The sequence below is a fragment of the Ambystoma mexicanum genome, chromosome 4p, assembly GCF_040938575.1.
Source record: "Ambystoma mexicanum isolate Mex_15411 chromosome 4p, UKY_AmexF1_1, whole genome shotgun sequence".
Classification (NCBI taxonomy): domain Eukaryota; kingdom Metazoa; phylum Chordata; class Amphibia; order Caudata; family Ambystomatidae; genus Ambystoma; species Ambystoma mexicanum.
Genome location: NC_090927.1, coordinates 731509795 through 731534454, shown reverse-complemented (window position 1 = coordinate 731534454; position 24660 = coordinate 731509795).

Here is a 24660-nt window from a genome sequence, read left to right as displayed (position 1 = left end):
ATTAGTCAGAGCTAAAGGTGAAAGTGCATGATGAGAGCATAACCAATGTAGGTAATGATTGGCCTGCAGCAGCAGAAGCAACTAGTACTGCTCACACCGCTCTTTTCCCTACTGTGTCCGTCCACCCAGTCCCACCCTTTCTCCCCACCTACAGCTCACTTTCCTGATATCACTGCTTCTCACATTTCCTGCATGTGCCTTTTTCTTCCCACCGTTGTTGATCTGTCCCCTCTTGTCCTCCCCACTGCGATGTTCTTCCTAATATCACTTCCTCTTTCTGTCCCATGTTTCTTCCTCAATTTTTGTGCCTCCCACTCTTCTGCCCCATTCCATCCTTCATCCCTGCCTATTCTCGTAACAAGCACTTCATAATTGTGCCACTTATTCTGCCACAACCACTCTCTGTAGGAATAGCTGGGGGTTGTGAGTTACAGGGGTTCATACACATGTAGTGTTAGTGTGGGCTTTGGACAGAAACATAGAAATACAAACATCATAAGTGCCAAATGCAGCTGGTGCGTGAAACAAATGGGGAATTAAAACATCCAGGAAGAGAGAGCATATGTTTAAGGGTGTTTTATAATATTTCATTTGACTGGCTTGCAATTAATCTAAATACTAATATAAACTAACAGACTAATCCCTTCCCAGTAACCTGTAAAATGTCCTTAACAAATGAGTGCAAATTGGTCCAGATGAAATACATTGAAAACGATTTTGAAAATGCTCTTCTGCAATGAGGTTTCAGTTAGGAGTTGTGTGGCTTCATTCAATTAGATTTAGTAAACGTGCAGTAGATTGTGGCAAGCTGCAAAATATGAAGTTATGCTGCTAAAGAACAACCTCATTTTGTTTGCAGTAAGAAGAAGATGTTGCATTTGTAGCAAGCAGGATTGGCATTCTCAAAAGGAAAAATACTGGACAGGACAGAGGAAATAGCATGTTCTGGGCGAGGGGAAGTTTTATGTTTTGAGTGACAGGGGAAGAGTATAAGTGGAACTGTGGGTGTGGGTGCGAGTTCAGATGTTCAGAAACTTCCTGGGAGACAGTGCTGTGCAGACATCCACCAGAATCCCGGGAGTGACATTCTTGAGGAATCCTCAAGCTGATCTGAGAGAGTGCATGCAGGCAGCTTGAGACACTTTGATGAAACAGTGTTGGCAGGCTTGCTGGGGTCGTGACATTCCTTATTGGTGGGCGAACCAAGTGCAAAGGCTTTCCACATTCAGCTGTGCAAGGAATCCCGCCAAGTTCTAGGTAAATATGGGTCATAAGTGAGGATTTACTGCATGAACGCATGAGGGGCATCCCGATAGAAAGGCAGGTTTCTGTGTACAATATTTCTCACTATTCTATGCGTAGGTGTTTTCAAATGTTTATGAACGAAGTCGCATTGCTGTTGTGCTTTTTTTCTCTCTCTAAAACTGCGTCTCCTGTCAATTTCATCATTCACAAGGTTATTTGGTCAGATAGTGCTCTGTGGAGGCTGTAAATGTGTGCAATTGTTAATGTAAAATATCATCTCACTTTTCTTTGTACACATGGCTTATGTCGCATGAGGTATTTTATCTAAACAACTGTGAATATCATTAGTATATAAAGCTAGAGGCTTAACACATGGCCCTCATTACAACTGAGGTGCTAAGTGCACCAACTTTACCACCATGGTGTAAACTACGTTTACACCATGGTGGATGGCGGATTTACCGCCCCATTACAAGGTGAGTGGGGCGGTAAATCCCCATTTCCCATTTTCCCTTCCCCATTCCCATTTTTGCCCCATAGGGCATAATGGGAGTGGGGAAGGCGCTAATTACGGCACCATAAATTACGGTGCCGTAATTAGCACCAAGGTGCCTTAGCACCATGGAACTTAACGCCTGCAAAAAGCAGGCGTTAAGATGGGAATCAGGCGTTAAGGGTTAACGGTGGCGTTAACCCTTAACGCCTGAGTTGTAATGAGGGCCATTGAGTTGGGTTTTCATTGCATGATTGCATTTACTAGCACATGGACTAGGATTTTGCAGGGACTAGACCTATTTTACCATTGGTGGTAATTCATTTTACCACAGGTGGCAAAATCTGAAGTAGGTTTTTGGTTTTCCTCATAAGTGAGTTTAGAGTGTATGGTGTGTGTGTGTGTATACATTTACCTATTCATAATATGATATGTTTTGCACTTTGGCTTCTAGAGCATACATCAGCATCGCAGAAAAGTTGCTGCGAGGAAGTGATACTGTCACATACTAAGTGTAATAAGTCCAGTTGCTGGAACTGTAACAAAAAAAAAACTTGGATAAAGGCAAGGTGTTAGACTATATACTGCGGAGAGTTTTACCACTATAAAGAGAAACCACCAATGCATTGCTACAATAATAATATACCTCAATAAGATACCACTATTTACCACAATAATAAAACACCCCAAGATTAGGTGTAACTCCCCCAGAAAATATAGCTAACATCTCTCTCTCTCTCATACCATGTTCCACCCCCATACCAAAATTCACCTTGAGCCATATTGTCCCCTCCATCAGGACATCATCCTGCTTCATTCCCGTGCACAACGGCTTCACAGAGCTCAGGAAGTCTCTGGAATTATGGAAAGCACCAAAAGCTATTGCTCTGATGATGTTCCTTCCACAATAAAAAATCTACTATAGGTTCTAAAGTGTATTTTATGTGTATTTTATGTATAATATACATCATCAGTGACAGAGTTCTGTAAGGTTGAACATGTGTACATGAAGACACACACACATATCCAGATGTAGATGCACACAAACATATGCATGCCAGGCTCCCAGTGTATTAATAAAAATGGGCCTCGTGGTTAAGAAAAGCAACACGATTTTGGCAATAATGACTGCAGTGGCGGAGTGGCCTGCCTGGTTATGGCCCGGCGGCCTGAGTTAATAGGTATGAGTAAAGCTGGGACATGTAACTTGGCCCACGGAAAACAGTCACTAGTGGGCTGTTTGGTCCATGTAATATTCTAGGACCAATGTAGGTCTACGTTGTTACAAAGTGTAGGCACTACCTCCCTTTGGTCAACTTCCTGGTGACTTTATATGATAAATCTTTGTGGAAGGGCCAGCTGTAATTTCATTAATCTTAGCCCTTGTCTCTAAACAAAGAAGACATATTTAATTATGTATTCATAGAGAACATTAGTCTAAGAATTGTTAAGTCTTGCTCTAAAGTAGTGTACTATTACTCACCCTAGAGGTAAACGGTGTCATATAGCTCACATGTGCCAGATCTTCTGAAATTCTACATTAAATACTGGGAGCACGGATTGTACGCTATAAAGAAAAAAGCCATAAGCGTTTGCCATAAAGATTTCTTTAAAAGAATGAACATTCTTTTTAACAGAAAGTTTTGTTTAAGGAAATCATGTGTACCTCTTTTCTTTTCGGTCTAGGTTGACTCTTAGGGGATTGTCTTATTCACGCGTCATGTAATTTTCTACAAGGAAATGCAAAACGATTATACTAGAAGAGTTCTTAAAGTCTTTACATTGCAGGGTGCGTTCTTTGTTTTTTAAGATTGCGAGTTATAGTGTTCTTTTTGTATGCACGCATAATATCATTACCCACCCAAAGTTCCGACCAGGCCTTTCTAGCATATGCCTCATGGTAAATTTGAAGATGCCATTTTGGGAACCAACCTTAGAGATTTTTTAACATAATGATGTAATGACGGCGTTCCACCATTTTTGTTTTCGGATCATATTGATGTTCAGAAAAATAAATATAGGGTTACATATAGCGATCTTCTGACATCAATGCAAAAGTGAAGGATAATAGAGAGCAGAATATTGTTTATTAATTGTGGTCCACTTGTAGAAAAGTACAGGAAATGTAGTTGTAGACTAGAATGTCCAAAGCTTTTAGTATGGAATAATACCACTGATCATTCAAACCTGTGACTTGTGTCCCTAGCCAAAGAATCCAATGTGCCTCCTTAAATAAGGGAGTACTTTCCACATTATTATGGCCATTTACTGTGTCTATTATCCACCAGAACATATCATTTCCAGAATGTGTTTTCTCAAGGTCATATTGAACCATTCACTTTACAGATGTTGGATATGTGTTCAGCTATCCTGATGTGAGCTACTCTACTAGTTCGACACACATAAAGAGAGCTGCAAGAATAGTTGATGCAATATATAACTTGCATAGTTTTACAGTTAGTTACCTTTCTCAATGTCCAATTTTTTTTCTGCACTTTAAAAGTGGTGACCTTACCTTTCAGGCTACATACAAGGATGCTTTCAACTTTAACACCCAGAAGAACTCCATCTGTTGTTGATGGTGAGGGTGTATTCCATTTTTGTAATATTATTTACTCTCTTAGCAGAGCACCCTTTGAGCATGAACAGTTATTGACAAACAAAAATAAATAAATTAAGATAGCCATTATTTGAAATGTGAGAGATTTTTTATGTGCCATGTTTTATGTTTACATGATAAATAATGTGGGTTCATCAGTCCACAATTAAGAGTGACAGTACTAGGCTGAGTAGGTGAGATCCTTAAACAGATAACATAACACAAAGGGGGAATCCCAAAGCAAATCCTACTAAACTCCCGGAGTTTCCTTCATCAGTGATGTTAAACCGGGCGAGATATAAATGATCCAAAACACAAAGAAGTAGCTGCAGTGAGAGACCCACTAAGGAAACAATCATATACTTGGACTGGAGAACAATACGAATAAGAACAAGGCACGCCTGAAATCATGGTCGAGACCAAGAGTAAGAGTCTAGGCTTCAGCAAACAAATATACACAAAGCAAGAACCCTTTGATAGGTAGACTTGAAAAGAGCACAAACATGTCAGGCAATGCATGGGTCGATGGGCCTTTCGGTAGGGGGTCAAGATCTTAATTCTCAAAAAACAGGTATCTAATAGGAAATCATGAGCATGGCAGGAAGAGGTGAGCAAGTGTACAGCGTATAGACAGGCATTCAGTAAATGCAGTCTCCAACATCTCAGACCAGATTCAAGTAAAGGGGTGATTCTCTGATGGTTTCTTTGGCACCATCAAGGGGCATTGCTGGATCAGATACGGACCTTTGGTTTGCATCCAGACCTGAGACATACTCTGGAACCCTTCTTATCTAGGCCTGCATGCACTCCTTAACGCCTCCCAGTAACCACAGGCAGTTCTTTCCATTGGGTGGCATTTCCTCATTCCCTTTATATGCTTAGTGAAATGTAAATATGTTCTTAGACTTAAGCGGATAGAACATTTCCCAAATACACACCACACTCACATTTGCCAATCCTCTGTATTCGGTTTCTGCCTATATTGGCTGTGTACTGTTGGCACAGACAGAGCATGCATTCTGGAATGGAAGGTTTTTGTCCTCACTGTAATCAGAGCTTACCTAGGTCTGATTTCCCTCTTTTGTCCTATGCTGTTCTAAACCTGAACAGGGGAATGTGAAAGGATTAGAAGGGTTATTTCTGACACCTCTGTTCATTGGTATAAGCTCGGGGCAGTAGTGCTATGCACAACTGCTACCCTGAAGTGATCCTACCCTTTTGATAGGGATGAAAATGAGTGTTCCATATTTCTCAGATTCGGGTATCTAAAATGGCAGATTCTTTGTGATTCAGCTTGATGGTTTCATCTTGTCCTAATGCAGCAAGCCACTCTGAATGTAAGCATGCATCATACACAAAAAGAACACTTTCTTTCTAAGATCTCTTTGGGCCCACCAGTCGTAGGGAATGCATATTACACAGTTGAAAGCTTGATCAGAGCAATACCTTTTATGTATAAAAAGATGAGTGCATATATTATGCATCTACAGTGACATAAACGTGATTCAGGTTTCAAAAAGGCAATGATTACATATGACTTACAGTATATAAATCACCAGCCATTACCTGATCTAATTTGTGAACATAGATTAATCGCACTACGCTGAGAAGACACTGTTCAGTTGGAGAAAGAAAAAAAAACTGCACTGACTTGTTTTCTTCTCTATTTTTCAGATTGTTTTGCTTTTACAATATTCCATCCCTGCTGTGGACACGGCTGGATATCCTGAAGAAAAAATACAATGGCAAAAATAAATCACACCTATAAGTCCTGCGTTGAATGGGTTTGAAAAAGTACACTGGGACTTGCAGAGGCTTTCAGGTTGGAAAAAGATTAATGGGAGATTATATGAAATTCGGAAGAAATTGGCATCACCAGAGAACAGACACTGGCAATTAAACTGACTTGTAAGTGCCGACTGTTAATCATAAGGGGCATTAGCAACTTTGAATAGACAGGGAGCTATGCACAAGACATGACTTCACTCCCACTAAGCATTCCACAAAATGAAACACCAGATTGCGTCTCCTGTATTCAACAAAGCCCACGTAGTTAACTATGCGCGGCGCGTGGAAGGTTGCAGGTGCATCACTCAGCGTGCCATTGATTGATGGTACCTCGCGCGACTTCTGCAACTGTCAGAGACAGAGCTGCGCAGACTGAATTGATTATGCGCTCTGTTTCGTGTAATCTCCTGCTGGGTAATGATGCTGGAGAATGGTTTGGGTTTTAGGAAACCAATAGGAAATTATTGTAGTGGGTTTCTCAGATTGTAAAGAGCGTTGGAATCTTTCTGATAATGTGTGTATGATACAGAAAGTTGGCAGCCATGTTAGGAAAGACAGGTGGCCTTGCGTTGCTAGCATTGATTGAAGGAGATCTCGGGGGTGTTTCAGTGCATGTAGGGTACAATGGCATTAGTGCCAACCATTACAACATACCTGGGGGCCAAACTACAAAGGTTAGCGCAAACTAAACAAACAAATTATACATTAGTACCCGGCATGGCAAAATGTCATTGAAATAAATACACCTGATGGTAATGCAAGCAACGTTGAGGCGTGCCTCTTGCACCGATCCTGACCATTGTTTCCATGGAAAGGGAGAATGGACTACCTGTAGTCCCTTGTCCCTGTTCCATTCATTTCAAAGGCCTCCAACCATGGAAAGGGAGAAGTCACTTCCCCTGACGACATTTTGTTTTCCACGAGTCCAGCAATGCTGTTTCTCAACTGTCAGGTAACGCCCCTGGGGCTTCACTCGGGCTTCTAACTATGGCCCCGGGGGAATTACCTGACTGGTAATGCCCCTGCCGCCCCCCTCGGGGTATATTGCCTGAATAAATTACTGTTTTACGGCGGGAACTTCCAAAGAATGTATTGCAAATACAGTAAATTATAGCGTTCTTTGTTACGTAAATAAGAATCTCTGCTTTAAGACGATGCACTTCTTTGGATGAAACAAAAGGAAAGGAAACGCGCCCTTCAAATACTTTTTGTTCGATAAGTTCGAGGCAAGCTTCACTACGGTCATACAGTCAAACTACAATAAATAGCCAGCTTACACCACTGTAAGCTTGTACTGCCTGCCAACAGACACATATCGCACTGTACACGTAATCTCCTTTTTCTAATTATATTTTGCTATGTGTTTCCGCATTGCCAACAAAGGATGGGAGGCATTTCGCTTTTGAGAGGGTACTGTGCATGCACTTTAGTGTTTTTTTTAACCACACAGTGTTCAAACCTTCTTGTTTTCGGTGTCAAGTGGGTATACTGTTTTGTTTTTTCGGGTGCAATGGACGCACGTTACGTCCTATTGATGGTGTTTCCTGTTCAGTTCACACTTGTTTTGCTTCATTCAATGCAACTGGCGCAAGTGATGAGCGTGCCAGAAAACAGCCCAGCCGCATCCTGCAAACTAGGTCCTGCAAACAAGATGCAAACTGTTGATACGGATGCCTAAACCTGAGATGTTCTGGGGCAAGTAACCTAGCAACCAAGGGTTAAAGAATGTCCCACCTGGATTGGGAGAGGAAAGAACCCAGGCAATGCAGCAGAATTTGGCTCACAAGCTGAGTGTGGCGGTACAAATGCCCCATCAATGCGAGAAATACTCAACTGGATCATATGAGTGGGAAGAAAAAAAAACAATTGCCATAAAAGGTAAGCAACCAATTGGCATACAACATTGCTCATCAACACTCGTACCCTTGAGTCCTGAACTAGAGAAAGTAACCTCAAAACTGACTATAGGCTATGGCCTGGAAAAGCCATGTCTGCATTTGCTACAATGATGTGGAAAACACCATAAAAGATCAGCCACGGCCTCCATTTTGTTTCTCCAGAAGAGGGAATTTTCAATGCATTTGTGCACATGAATAACCATGATATGATATGCTGAGATATGATAGGTTATTTATAACGCGCTTAATAGCCAGAGTGTAGAGAAGTCGCGAGAGCCCCGCTCTCGCGAGATCTCGCGGAACCGGAAGTCCCGCCCCCGCGCGCTCCGCGCGCATTACGAGCCGGGCCGAGGACGCGTAGAGAAGCGCCCTGCCGGCTCCTCTGAGAACGGGGCCCGCAGCTCAGGTAAGGACGTGAGCTGCACCTAGCAAACCCCAGCCACGTCAGGCCCGTTGGCCTTAATTCATAGGGACACGCAGTTTGCGTGTATTTGGGACTGGCTGGCAATTCATCAATAAAGCCCTTCCAGCTAACCAGCAAGTCTCCTGTTTTATGTTACTGCATTTTACTACATAAATTGGCGACGAGGATCACCACAACCCACGAAGAAGCATGCAAGGAGCAACGCCACCGCCACCCTTCCTCCAAACTCCAGGTAGGCCTGCCATTCCGTGGCCACAATGGCAGCCCCTATTTATGACCTACGTGGAAGCACTGGGTGGAGCAGGGTTCTCGGCGGCAAGGCGCAGGGCCATGTTACTCAACGCCCTGGGGGTAGAAGGACAAAGAATTTTCGAAAGTCTGACCCCGATCCCGGTTGCTGGCGACAACGACGACGTGTTCAAGGAGGCGGTGAGGAGAATCATAAAGAGGTTTGCCAGCAAAGAAAACACAGTGCTGCACAGAATACGGTTCTACGGTCGGAAGCAGGAAATGTCGGAACCAGTGGATGATTACGTCACTAAGCTGAGGGAACTAGCGGCATTATGTAACTTTGGCAACAATGCGGAAAACCTCATTTGTGACATGTTGACCGTTCACACGAACAGCAGGAAAGTCCAAGATAAATTTATCATCGAAAAGGAACTGCAGCTGGAGAAAGCAATCGAAATTGCCAGAGCAGTCGAAGAAATGGCGGGAAGACGGAAGGAGCTCACAGGAGCCCAGAGCTCCGCTGAAATACAGGCAGTGGGCTTCCATGCAAAAAAAGAAAAGCCGACATCGGACATGAGGGATGTGAAGGGAAACAGGAAAGAACCCCTCAAGTGCCACAGGTGCACCAGCACAAAGCACTTAGCGTTTGACAGAGAGTGCCCAGCCAGAGATAAGGAGTGCTCCGTATGCAAACGCATTGGCCACTTCTCAATCGTGTGTCGATGGAGAAACAGGAAAGTCACCAGTCTCAACGCAGAGCGCATCATGGAGAGAGAATCATCCTCAGAAGATGAAGGTAGGCCCACAGTTATAATGGTGAACAGCACAAGAGCCAGGAGAGAGAAGCCCCATTGCAGGATTAAAATAGACGGAAACGAAACTAGGGTTATGGCAGACTCAGGTTCGGATCTAACTATCATTCCCCTGAGGACTTACAAAGAAATGGTGGGAAAAGAAAAAGTACAAGTGCTGACTACGCGGCACAAGCCCACAGTTTTTGGGGGAGCGTCGATTGAACTCTTGGGGTACATAAAGGGCAAAGTCGAATTCAAAGGGAGAGTGGCAATCACTAGAGTTTACTTCAGCCATGAAGGTCCAGCAGTGTTAGGTTGGGACGATCAAGACAAATTGAAAATTAGACTGGATCCCAGCACAGAGGATCAGGTACTGTCAGTCAGTGCAAAGGACGGACCTGTGGTCAAAAACGATTATCCTACACTATTCTCAGAGGAGCCGGGGCACATTAAGGGTTTTCTCCACAAAATTGTTCTCAAAAGAAATGCTGTCCCAGTCAAGCATCGGGTGAGGCCGGTACCTGCCACAGCCAGAGATACCCTCAGAGGACAGTTAGACAAGATGAAGAGGGAGGGGGTCATAGAAGAAATCGAAGCATCCGAGTGGTTGAGCCCGGTGGTTCTCATAAAGAAGCCCCAATCCCAGGAATTGAGGGTCTGCATAGACCTGCGCAGCTTAAACTTGGAAGTCATCACGGACAATTACCCTCTTCCAAGCATCAACAAACTCATTCTACTAATGAAAGAGGCCAAGATATTTTCAAAACTCGACATGAGAAATGCATACCACCAAATACAGCTCCATGAAGATTCAAAACCCCTCACGGCATTCATCACTCCGTTTGGGACGTACCAATTCACCAAAATGCCGTTTGGGTTGTCATCAGCAGCATCGGCTTTCCAAAGGATGATGGATGTCCTGCTACGCAATGTTAAAAACGTAGTGTATTTCCAGGACGACATCCTGGTGTATGCAGGGGATGAGCAGACCCACGACTCCACGTTGAGAAAAGTCCTCAACAAGCTACAAGAAGCAGGCATCCGCTTACGCCATGAAAAATGCATGTTCAAGGTGAAAGAGGTCGAATACTTAGGGTACCTGATCTCGGAAAAAGGCATCAGTCCAAAACGGAACCTCATGCAGGCCATCAGTAGAGCTCCAGAACCCACCTGCAAAGAAGAAGTGAGGTCATTTCTTGGACTCGCTGAGTACTATGCCAAATTCATACCAAAGTTCTCAGAAACCACAGCACCCCTCCGCGACTTACTCAAAAAAGGGTCGGAGTTTACGTGGCAAGAACCGCAAAAGATTGCGATGGGAAGCATAAAACAGCACATCATGGATGCCCCATGTCTGCAACCATTTAATCCAACGTGGGAGACAGTCATCACCACAGACGCCAGTGCGTATGGACTGGGAGCAGTATTAACTCAAAAGAAAGGTGACACGGAACATGTGGTAGCCTTTGCGTCGAAGGCGTTATCGGAAGCGGAACAGAATTACTCCACCATTGAAAAGGAAATGCTGGCGTGTGCATGGGCAGTGGAACATTTCAGAACATACGTGTGGGGCACAAAGTTCAAGCTACTGACGGACCATAAACCGCTCATCCACATGCTCAGCCCTGGAGGGACCAAAACATCCACACCCAGATTAGCACGCATTGCAGCCAAACTGCAAGAGTACACTTTCGAAGTCCAGCACATTTCAGGTTGGAAAAATACGCAGGCCGACTGCATGTCGCGGCTGCCGGAAGATAAGGATAAAGCAACCACATTCCTACATGGGGAATGCATCGTGGCATCCGTCATGGACTTAAGAGCACCCGACTACCTGGAACTCAGTGAAAGGCACTGGGAGGAAGAGGACGGGAAAGACCCCACCATGACCAGGATTCGAGAATGCATCAAAGAAGGTTGGCCCAGTGAAAAAGTGCTGCCCGAAGGCATGAGGCCATATTGGAAAGTGTCGGATGAGCTGTCCGAAATCGAAGGGATCGTCATGAAAAATGATCAAATCATTCCCCCAATAGGTATGAGAAAAACCATTCTCTGCCGGGCTCACGCGGGACACCTCGGAAACACGATGACTCGCCGCAGAGTGAGAGAGGCCTACTGGTGGCCGTCCATGGACCAAGAAATTCGCACCATGATAGAACGGTGTCATGAATGCTTAAACAGCGACAAAAGACTTAAGGTCCGCCAGGCACCCCTGATACCCACAGAAATACCAGAAGCAGTATGGTCCAAAATAGGCATCGACTTCATAGGACCCCTGGAGGCTATGTCGCCGGAACACAGGTATGGCATAGTGCTGGTGGACTACTTATCGAAATGGGTGGAGGCAGAGTTTGTCCCTAATATCACCACCAAGACGGTCATAGAAGTACTCACAGAAATTTTTCAAAGGGAAGGCCTCCCCAAGGAGGTGGTTACGGACAATGGGGTGCAATTGGTCTCTAAAGACATGGAAGATTTTCTAAAAAGAAATCATATCATTCAAAAGAAAGCTGCCCTGTATTACCCTCAGGCCAATGGGCTTGTAGAAAGGGCAAACAGGTTCATAAAGGGCGCCATCCAATTGGCAACAGCTTCAGGAATGGACCCGCTCAAAACCACCAAAGAGGCCATAGCGGCCCACAGACTCACTCCAAATGGCATCACGCAGGTTTCCCCGTTCAAAATGTTGAGAGGGAGGAGTGCGGCGTCCACGCTGAGTCCACCATGGCTATCGAAAGTACGAGAAGATGAGGCTGTGGACATGTCAGAAGTAGTGTGTCGAATCCAAAGCAGTAAGGCACGTATGAAGACATGGAGTGATGAGAGAAGGAGGGCCAAACAAGCGCCAGACATAAGAAAGGGAGACCTGGTCAAGATCAGACTACCAAAGAAAGATCAAATCACAGGGTCCCGATACAGTCGACCCTGCCAAGTAATTCACAAAGGAACAAACTACATTCGCACGGAAGACGGGCGCACGTGGAACGTTGAAAGAGTAGCACTGTACCAGAGGAGGCAAGAAAGAGAGAGGTCTCCGGAGAGATCACTAGTAGAGACTGAGAAGAACTATGGGAGAAGCGAGGAACGTGAACACGAAGGAGACGACCGAGAAAGGTTAGAACCTGAGATCGAACCGGAAGAACTCGATGCGGACCCGGAACCAGAGCAGCAAGAAGAGTGCGCTGGAACCAGGGAGCGGCCCAGAAGAGAGCACAGAAGACCGGTGAGATACAATGACTATGTTGTACAGTGACTCTATTATCAGTCGGAAAAAAAGGAGGTGTGTAGAGAAGTCGCGAGAGCCCCGCTCTCGCGAGATCTCGCGGAACCGGAAGTCCCGCCCCCGCGCGCTCCGCGCGCATTACGAGCCGGGCCGAGGACGCGTAGAGAAGCGCCCTGCCGGCTCCTCTGAGAACGGGGCCCGCAGCTCAGGTAAGGACGTGAGCTGCACCTAGCAAACCCCAGCCACGTCAGGCCCGTTGGCCTTAATTCATAGGGACACGCAGTTTGCGTGTATTTGGGACTGGCTGGCAATTCATCAATAAAGCCCTTCCAGCTAACCAGCAAGTCTCCTGTCTTATGTTACTGCATTTTACTACACAGAGGTTTCTAAGCGCGGACACGGGGATCAGACCTATGCAGCTCTGTGTCATCTTGCTTCCAAGGCGAGCACGTTGCTGCTGAGCTATTCTCCAGAGACCATGCATGTCATTGGGCCTCATTACGATCTCGGCGGTAGCCATGCCGCTATTGGCGGCATGGCTGCTGCCGAAATCGCTTCCGGGTCCAGGTTCCCAGAATGAGGAATTACCGGGCCATTCCGATTTCGGAGGGCCCGGTAATTCCTCCTTCTAGGAACCCGGACCTTCTCCATTCCCATTCAGCCCCCATAGGGCTGAATGGGAATGGGCAAGGGAGCAAACAACGGGCCGATTACGAGCGGCCCGTTGTTTGCTCCCTCCTCCCCTCGCGGGACCCGCTCTGAACGTCTGGTGAAACCAGACGTGCAGACCGGGTCCCGCGAGGGGACCTCGTAATCAGGCGGGACGGGGTTGACGGCGCCGGCACCTTTACCGGCGCTGTTAACCCTGTCCCGCCTGGGTTATAATGAGGCCCATTGTCTTTTACACATCTCAAACAGATTTGCATGCGGTAAATGGCGATCTGTACTGAATATGCACATTATGAGGAATTGCCATCTGGCAAGGGTGCAGAACCCTGGTTTAAAAACAAATATTATTCAATAATAAAATGATTTGGGTAATTCCATCTCTGAAAGGGTGTTCTGCTGATCAGATTCTCCTTTTCATAAACTCCACGCCAAAAACAAGGCATGCCTCTGTGTTCTGTTGCATCAGTATCCAGATCTGAAGCACCTGCTCTAACCGTGGCACAGAGCAGGGTCAGAGGTCACAGATGCCCAATTAACAGCAGCAGTGACAGATAGGTCACTGCCTTGCAGGGGCCAATCTTAAGATATTCCCCTCTCTGCCAAACTACAATGATCATAAGTAACCCATGATGGCTGGATAATCTGTAAAATGAAGCTAAATCTGAGTTTAGGCAAAGTGCATGGTACTACTTATAATTATGGCTGCCACATCCCAAATGGTATTGCACATGTTTCAGCTCCTGTGAATCAGCTTTGCTGTGGAAGGTGATGTGTATTCTGGTCAGCTGGGTGTAGCCCGCCAAATGGCAGGACAGGAACTAGGAGGGCCAGGGCTCCTCTTTGATCTCGTTCTGAGGGCAGGTAGCACCCTCCACTTATTAGAGAACAGCATATCAGGCAGCTGTCCTGGGCCCGGGTATCAAAGGAGCACCACCAATCAAAAGGAGTAGCACACACACCAGGGTGCTGCATCTCTAAAGGCCTTTGTTCTCAGTGAGAAGGGAAGGGGGCTGGATTATGATAGGCCAGAGGGCTATGGTCAATTGAAGGAGACTTCACTATTTTGGTTCTCACTGTCCCACTCCACTCTCTCTTTCCTGTCCCCTCCACTTACTCTGGAGCAAAGCACTTAGGGTGTGACATCGGAAGGGCAAAGTTCACTCTGTTCAAGAGCAGGGATTGGACCACTAAAGAAGGCTATCTTTAGTCCAGTCACCTAGGGACTTTTTCCTTTAACGGAAGTGGTCTTCCACCCCTTCTTTAGATTCTCTCAGATCCTCTCAGATCCTTTAAGGCTGCAGATTTGCTCTGAAGAACTCACTGGACTTCCTTTGGAAACCCTGTACTTTCCAAAGCCCTCACTCTGAGGTGAAGAGGGAATCATTGAAGACAGAAGAAAGATCTGTCCTCTACCCACTCCCAGGGCACATCAGGAGTGACCTCTTCTCTGGACCAGGACCTACCACTGTGCACCAGAATCTCTTAAGCTGGCAGAGAAGACCCTCAATGGAACCATCCTGTTCTCAAGTCCACTTGCCTCAAGCAACCGGAGGGCCACACCAGCAAAAGTTCCCTGTTCTTCCACACTGAACCGGTTGCTACATATTCACTGCACCTGGAACAAGAGGGAAGTCATCAGTGCTGGTTGTTACGCACCTCCACCACTCCAAACGTGCTTGCACTTTAAACCAGCTCAACACTGAATCATGTCATAGCTAGGGCTCGTCAACTGCTATGCCCGAAGTGACTGCTCGACGCCAGAACCCGAACTGAATTACTGGAGAGCGACACACCAATTCTAACCAAGGGTTACAGCCACAGCTTGACCCGGCTAGTTCTTGCACTGCTGCATCATCGACCTGCACATTAATGCACCCAAGATCACCACTTCGACGACCGTCGCCCACCGACTCAAATGCTGGAGCGTCACTCATTAACCTGAATTTGAGGACCGGGTCTTTTAAGATGAGGTAACAGTATCTGAGATTGATGGGGATGCAGACCTTACTCATACATTAATAATCAGACCGACTCAGGAAGTTTGGCAGAAGTAAGGCTGTTTTAATAACAAGTCTCTAAAACAGGGAGTACAACAGACATCAACGGATGTCGCACAGCATGATCTCAACACCTTCCATAAAAAAACATTACCTTTATAGCAAATATTCATCATAAGTGACTTCAAACTACATGGCAAATGAGAAAACCAACTAGGGGTTGTGGTTGGTTTGCGGGGAGCATCTACATATACTTTCTATGGGATAAAGGGACGTGATTGGGTCTCTAAGATCAGGTGCACAACTAAGCCCATCCCAAGTGCAAGTCATCTTCTGTGTCAGACTTATTCATGACATACTATTGGCTTATCAAACTATAGGGTTCCTTAATACGTAGCCCTCTACAATTGTTTGGCATGCGTGTACCCTTCTGGAATAATCGACTTGCTAGCAGCACGCAAGCTGGCACCCCAGGTGCTGGGAGGTTGGCCTGGTCATGCCTTCCCACCCAATTAGCCCAACATCCATCATCACTCTCTGTGCCGGAGAATAAAAGGGAGTGTGGCATGGCCGTATCTTCTAGTCTCAGTGTAGCTCGCCCCACTGTCTATTTTCATCTGACTATGTGACTGGAGACCACATTTTGAGCTCTATGTTGTATTTAACACTATTAAAAGTGGAAATCTTGGTAGCCTCAGTGGTTTTCATTAAACCTCAAACAGGAGCTCAGCTTGCTTCTCACATTATTGTATCTTCTCAAGTACATGGCAAGGCTCTCAGCGGCCCCAACTCTTGACACTAGGCCAGGCAAGCCTTTCTCGAATCTTCTTTCTCCTTCAGTGATTTTATTCAACTGCACCACACTTCCGCCCCTTTCATTCACGGGATCCAAGTTTGCTAAAGTGCGTTGTGGAACATCCAGATTCTTTACATTCCTATATATATATATATATAATTTGGCACATCGCCTGCAATATATTCACTACATAGCCAGCCTTATGATTACTTTGTCTACTTGCGTTACTGCGTCTGTACAATTGTAAAATGGCTCTGCATTTTCTTCAGTGCTTCTGCGCACATGCAATCTTCATTTCGCTCCCGAAATGTTGCTCACTTCACTACTTCGTCATCAGGTTCTATAAGGTCTATATTCTTTCTTCATTTGCATCTCTTCTGGGTGTGTCACGTCTGCTTTATGTGACGTCACCAGCCTTCTCTTTCATTCATTTTCACACTTCTTCCCGAATTTCCTTCAGAAGACCGTCATTTCTCTGTACATACATATAGGTTTTTCTCAATGGATACCGCGTTTCAAGGACTTTTCGTGATATAGGAACCATTATTGGCTTTGGGCATGTTGCAATTTCCAGTTGCCAACATATAGGCAGAATAGGGGTGGAACTTGCGGTAGAAGTACTTGGCTCCTCCTCTACACTCCCCTGTCTGGGTGATTCATCGACCAGCTCCCATTAGTCTTCACATCCAGACATCCTCGTCTGAAGAAATGCTTCTTTGGAGTCCATATCTTTATCACTCCCTTCAGGTATCCTGCTAATTTCACATGCTCATCAACGCTCCAGGTCATTCGGACTGCAGTAGAACCATCTTCCCACATACTTCTTGTGACTCCTGGGATAGAGGAATTTCGTTCCCTCAGGTGCATGAATACTGGCCTTAACATACTCTCGGATTGCTTCATCTGTCAGTCTTTGGGTCCAAATCCAGACTCAACAACATTCATGATCTTCATTCCGGTTGCTTTCTTTGCAGTATTTTTGCATTGTGCGATTATTATCCTGACCACACATAATCCAAACATGATCATCACTAACAGGGCTCCAAGGAACTTAATGATATTCGCCACCCATTGTGAAACCCATGAGAAGATTGACACAAACTAGCTATCATCAGCAATATCTTCCACTTCATCTTCCATCTTGAAGTGCAAGTTTGTCAACATCGTTGTGGCCCCTGTCAAGCTGCCATTCTTATTGTCATGAGAAGGTATGAATGTGCAACATGATTCTCTGATTTTGGCACAAACACCTCCATCCATAGCTGTGATCATGTCCAGAACATATCTGTTCTGAAGCGTCATCAGTCATGTGGCTCTCGGCTCTTCCTTGATAGCATTGAATCCATTTATAGTAGTGTTAATCATCTGCAGGAACTCCCATCTGGTTATCTGTCACCATCTGCCATTTGCCATTGTCTGGATCCCTGGCATAAAGATTGTCATGAATACCGCTGAAGTCTGGCTGAACAACCTATGCTCATACGGAATGTCATTGAAAGTTTCTATTGATTTAGCTGAGAAATAGTTCTCCCTCTTTGTTCGATCGAGGAGTCCAATAGACCTCTTCTTTCTGAGGTGAGCATCTGATTCTGGGAACTCACCAATGTTCAAATCACTCTTTGGAATTACCAATTCTGGAACATGAACAATCACCATAGAACACTGTCCTCCCCAATCTCTGGGTAGCTTCATATATGCTCTGGATCTGCAGGCCCAGTAGTGGTCCATTATCACTACTGTCCCAGCCTTCATTCATGGCACATCGAAGATTCGCCCACACTGCTGATTTTCTCCAACTTTTCTTGTGCCATTGTTTCTGAATCACAGTTCTGCACTAGCCAGAGGCACTATCTGCAATGGGCCTCCTTCGTCTTCGACCCATGTCAGTGGCTTTGCAAGCCTCGGCCATAGAGGTTTGTATCCTTTTCCCACACAGACCAGTTACATGTAGGAACTTCAGGAGAGTGGGATTGGGCACAAAGGGTGACTGTACATTGAAACACTTCAGCAGGGTGGGAATGGACACCAAGGGGACTCAACATTGAAAACTGGTTAGGGGGAGACCAGTTTTCAGAGTTTTGCAGAAGGCTCAGAACTAGCCCTCTGCTCTAAGCCTGCTAGGTAAAGCTTTCCATTGGTTTTCCGTGCCCAAAGTCTGGCTTTTTTGACTTTGGGCACATTGGGCCTCATTCCGAGTATGGCGGTAATCATGGCGCTATTTGCGCCATGACCACCTCCAATACCGGTACCGAGTCCGCCTTGGTTCAATGGGGACTTACCGGTCTATTCCGACCTTTGCGGGACCGGTAAGTCTCCATTGAAAAAGCCATTCCCATTCCCATTTGAGTCCCCATAGGGCTCAATGGGAAGGTGGAAGGCGCTAATAACGGTACTGCAAATTGCGGTACTGTTATTAGCTCTAAAGTCCCTTAACGGGTACCGTCCTTAACGCCTGGTAACTGTTGTGATGTGGTCTTTTTTAGAGATGTTCTGTGCCGCTCGTAAGACATTGTTCTGGATAATCTGCAATTTATTTAGGTTCTGTTTGGAAGTTTTGACAAAGAGGGAGTTACATTAGTCAAGTCTGGCACCGGTTATTGCTCTGGCTATGGTCATGCAACTTTCTGTGCTCAGGAATTGTCTTGCTGCATTCATCAGCTTAGCTGTGTGTGCAACTGAAGAGGCTATTGCGTTGACTTGTTTGCTGAGTGAGAGGGCTGAGTCCAGGTGTACCCCTTGTGTTTTTACCGCCTCAGAAGTCTCCTTGATTTTTTTTGTCTCACCCTACAAAACTGACTGTAAACAGTGTAGCATTTTACTCTATTGTTCAGAGAATGTGTGCTGTAAAATATACCATTTTAAGCCATTATTTTAAAAATAATTCTGTCGTTCAAGCTTATTCATGGGAATGGTTACACCCTTCCTACGAAAACTGTCCGCCTTTGCTGTCTGACACTCACCTTTCATTTCTTTATTCTCGTTGCTGCCTTGCACTGCAATTTCCATCCTCTCGACATCAAATAATCCCCTAACTTATCAGGATTCAAGACATCCATAAAAAAAGAGTTGTTCCTTTCCATGGAAGGAACACTCAAATCATCTAAAAACGTCATCCCACCTCCATGATCCCCCACACTGCCTATCTTTTGTATGTGTATGTAAATACGGCACATTCTGAAAATGCTCATCTCTGTGGCATCCAATTAGATGTTTTGTATGTGTGTATCAAGCCAACACTATGGGGATCATTAAAATCTCGGCCGGTCTGGTAAAAAAAGTGTGGGTATTTTTCTATACCAGCACTTTTCCAGACTGGCAGAGTACAAGTTTGCCAGTGGGGTTACCTGATTTACCTTCAGACAAGAGTTGGAGGTAAATCTGCCCCCCACTGGCAATAAACAGCTGGTATTACCAACACCAGTATTACTTGTGCTGGTAATAGCAGCAATCACCTCTATGGAGTGCTCCTGGACTCCATGTGTAGAGAAGGAGCCAAGTACCCCCACCTCAACCACCTTGCCCATATTGCCTATATGTTGGGAACCAGAGTGTGAGACACATGCAGTACCATTGAAACTACAGATACCTAAGAGAATCCTGGAAGCAAGGTTCCCATTAAGAAAGCGATACCTACATCCATGACAGTATGATGACCATTTGATTGTTATTCCAGAAGAAACAGTCCAGATGAATGGAAGAGAAGAAAGGTAACGTCACATATGAAGCAAGACTGACGTACATAGAGGAGAGGCAGAGACAAGATAATGCAGATATTCTATAAGGCATCAAGAAAGTATCAAAGATAAGTGACAACTTGGGCTCAAGATGAAGAAACTTATGCTACAGAAACGATGAAGATATCAAGTCATTTTATACATGTACATATGCAAAGAAACGCAAGCAGACAAAGTATTCTTGAGGCTAGCTTTATAGTGAATAGATTACGGCATGGCCCAACGTATACATATATAGGAGTGAGTAAAGAATGGATGTTTCCACTATGTATTATAGCAGTGCTGGACAAAAAAGGAAGGCCTTTGCAGTGTGTCGCAGTTATAAAAGAAATTGAATTAACAGGAGTGAAACTCAGAAAGGCGAGGCTGGATGAGCCCAAAGAAGCCAAGGTCGTATCAGACTGGGATGAACATACGTTGGATACAAATCGGGTGAAAGAATGAAACTCCTGGTCAGAAGGCACGGTCAAAAACAAGGAAGACGTCAGAGGTTTTTTAAAAATTGCATTTTAAATACACTAGAGCACAATTTTGTGGTCTTCAGTCACGTGGAAGGATGAAGTTGGTCAAACATGACGACCACACCTACGCATGGAGGCAGAGTGTGCCTTCACTCACCTGAATTCTCCAGAGCAAAGAACACTCCCAAGGACAAGTTCAAAGCCTTAATTGATAGCAGACCACTGAGGTGATGATAGATGATATGCTAATTGGTGGGAAGCTATGGTTATGACCAGCTCAACAGCACCTGGAAGTCTAGCCTGCGTGCTGCTAAAGTAGGTGGAAAAGTACTGATGAATGTACGAGTGCCAACTAATTGCAGGGGGCCGTGTAATTAAGGGTCCTATAGTTTGTGTAACCAATGGGGCCTTGTGTATTTAGTGATGTTCATAGTGACCTGTTTTGGGGGAGGGCTTAGTTGCCCCACCTGACGTTAAGGAGCCAATTACTTTCTTAGACTAGTATTGAATGTATACTTAGATGTTCCATCCAGTCCTATCCCTTTCTTCAATAGGTTTTTGTAGTTTGCCACATAGTATGACGTTAGTAAATACGTAGGTTGACGTCGTCACTGATGAGTTTTTACTATAAAGATGTTTTTTTCTGAAGCAAATTGAGAAACCATGCGCTAAGACGTCCGTTGATGTCCGTTGTACTCCCTGTTTTAGATAACCTTTTTGCCAACTACCTGAGTCGTTTCGATGATTGATGTTTGAGTAACTTCTGCATCCCCATTCATCTCCAGGGTATTGCTACCTCATCTTAAAGGGCTGGGCGGACCCCCAGTTCACATGGAATGGTGATTTACCTCCCTTCCTATCACCTGTAATATCCTGGTAATTCAGGGACTTCAGGTGGTGGGATCGGGAATACCGGCAAATTCCTAATGACCCCCGATTTCTCACTCCTTTCCATCAATGGCCTGGCAACAGTGACAGCGAGTACATCTCATACTGTATAGTAAAGCACCCATCACTGGGATTTCTCTGCCATAATGTATGTTCTCATGCACAGATCTGCGTACTGAAGATATTCATTGTCTACTAATAAAAACAAACACAAAAGGATTAGGTCAGCGCCACAGAAAAGATACCTCAGACCACACAGGCCCAGTAAATAATTAATAATAACATCGTTGGACAATTAATAGAAACGTCCACAATTCCTTGCTATTGCTCAGTATATTGCACCTCGCACTGAAAGAGCCAGCTCCGAGTTCACTACTCTGTGGGAGGATCATTGTTTTCAATAATCTTTTTTTTTTTTTTTTATTATTATTGATATCGTTGAAATAAATCAACTTTTCAATACAAAATACAAGATATTATATACAATTAATCATAGTTTAAGCGAATAGAGAAAAATGGATAAGATTCATTGGGCATTGAAATTAATACATTAATACGTTATACAAGTTGCCTGGACAAGACACAGTAAGAAAGACGTTATTCAATTCAAGTCAATTCATATAAAACACATTTAGTTAGAAATATTAAATAAAAAAAATAATAATAAAATAAAAAAAAAAATATAAAAAAAAAAAGCAAGACGCTTCAGCACGCCATTCTCAAATGATGGATCAAGAGCTCAAATGAGTAACAACAATTGTTTAACAAGTTAAGTTCACCCCGTAAAGAAATTTGACAATGGCTAGTTGAAGAGAAATGTTGGTCGTTAGCAATAGTGTAGACCATCTTTCTACTGAATCTAAATTTCCTAGGTAACTACAATGCCATGTGAAAAAGGTTAAGCGTTTTTGAATTAATGCCGGGCAAAGTGAGAGTATATGCTCTAAGGTTTCTACAACTTTAGTATCACCACAAAATCTGCAAAAGGAGACCACTTCTGCACTGCCCTTCCGTCTAGCCAGGAGATCACGAGTATGCCATAAGTTCAGACGCATTCTAAGAATGGCTGAACGCATTCTTTTACAAGGAAATTTTAAAAGATAGGGCTCAACACATCCCAATCTCTTATGACGAAATTTTGTAGGAATTGCAGATTTATATTGCAAACATTGGTTTCGAGTGTTAATCCAATCATTGCGGTAAATTAATTGTTTTACTTTATTTGGATTAGTCAAGAGCAATTCAAGTGATGCATCTGCCTCTACCAATGTGCGATAAATTGCCCGCAACCACTGTTTAACAAAAGAGTGATCAGTGTAGAAAATGTAATTTGATAAAAATTGCAATAGGTTATGCTCATGGTGAGGTAGAAGAGTTTTCCGGAGTAAGGCACATGTTCTCCACTGATACTGAGCATACAAAGAGGAGAGGCCTAATTCATATCGTATCCAGACGGTCGGAACACATTGAGGCAGCTGAAGAACGGCTTTCCAAAATGTACCTTCAAGTTTGTTAAAAACTTTTGGTAGCCATGGCGATTGAGACTCTAAACCATATAAAATACATGGGGTGGCTTTTTGTTTCCAAAAGAGGACAGCTGGTTGTATAGAAAAGGCACCATACCGATGCATTATAATTTTGGTTTGGGAGATGGCAGAATTAAGCTTACACTTGATTGCATCAAGATGAACATTAGAAGTGATGCTGGCATCAAAAACCATACCAAGGTAAACATAGCTCGATACTATCGTCAGATTTACATGGTTAATGGACCAAGACGAAAGGAATTTTTTTGTATTATAGGGTCTGTAGACGACCACTTGGGTTTTGGTTGTGTTCACATGTAAGTCATTGGCCCGTATATAGCTATTAAAGCCATCAAGAAGTTTTTGTAGTCCAACTGGAGTTTTAGAGATTAACACCAGGTCATCAGCATACATTAGGGTCTGAATTTGGCAATTGTGTAATCTGGGGGAGTCCGATGTTATTTCCTCAAAGACCTTGCGCACGTCATGAATGTAATAATTAAAGATTGCGGACGCTAAGAGGCAGCCTTGTTTGAGGCCACGAGCAGTTGGTATTGATCTAGATAGAAGGCCATCTAGGTTCAGTCTAATGCGCACTGAGGTGTCCCCATGTAACAATTGAATAATTTGTTGTAGAGTGGGCGGGCACTTGTCTCTTATAAGTTTTGCAAAGAGAATCGGACGAGAAATGGAATCAAATGCCGTGTGGAGATCCACAAAGGCAAAATAAAGTGCTTGTTTTGTTTTTTGCGCTTGAAATTTAAGGGCATTGAGGCAAAACAAATTAATATTTGTGCCTAGCCCTGCAAGGAATCCTGTTTGAAACGGGTCTCTTGCCTGGGCTGCTTTAGTCCAGATGTTAAAATCCCTCAGAATAAGTTTTGAAAAAAGCTTTCCAGGGGCATCAAGAAGGGCAATGGGTCTATAATTGCACGGTAAAGTGCGATCGCCCTTTTTGTGAATGGGAACTATAATGGAAGTTTTCCAAGAGTTGGGAATCTCACGAGACTTAATGATAGATTGAAAAAGATTATTAAGTATTTTTGCCCACTTTGTAGGATTTAGTTTAAACATATGATTGCTAAGGCCATCCGGGCCGGTGGCCCGAGAGGAGCTAATATGTCTAATGTAGTCTTCGAGTATAAGTGGGGAACAAACAATAGACCAGTGCTCGTTGTTGATAGGTAGTTTAACCAAAGGCACAAAAGACGGGTCTGCATATAAGCTAAAATAGTGTTTAATCCATTGGGTCTCAGTGACACTAGAGACCTGTAAAATACCTTGAGATGTATTAGCGCATTGATTAAAGATTGCCCAAGTTTCAGCTATATTTTTATTCGCTATTAGTTTCAGCATATGTTCGCCATCTAGTTGTAAAATGTATGCACGATGTTGTTTCATCCAATTACGAAATTTGCTCTTCGCCATTCGCAACTGTTGGATGAAGTTGGGCAGGTTCATTTTTATAATCATTCTTTTTTCACGATGATATTCAGTCTTTTTAGCCTTGATTAAAGGATTGAAGATATGCTTGTGCGGATGATGTACATGACTTTCCGTACGAGACTCAAAAGTGAGGAGAAGGTTAGTGTACTGTTTAGGACAAGTAGAGCTATCATTTAAGATGATTAAACGAGCAAAAGAGGACAGATTACTATTTGACCAACGAAGGCGCGTTTTAGCATTATTAACTTTTAGGTTATCTATATAGTATGACCTTTTGGTGGATAAGTAATTCCACTTAATTGTGAGCACTAGTAAATGGTGATCACTGTGTACTTGTGGAAATATTTTGAAAGTACTTATTTGTCCAGATAAGTTGGAATGTGTGTAGATGTAATCTATTGTGGTAGATATGGAACCTCTATGCCATGTGGGCTGAGCTGGAATATCA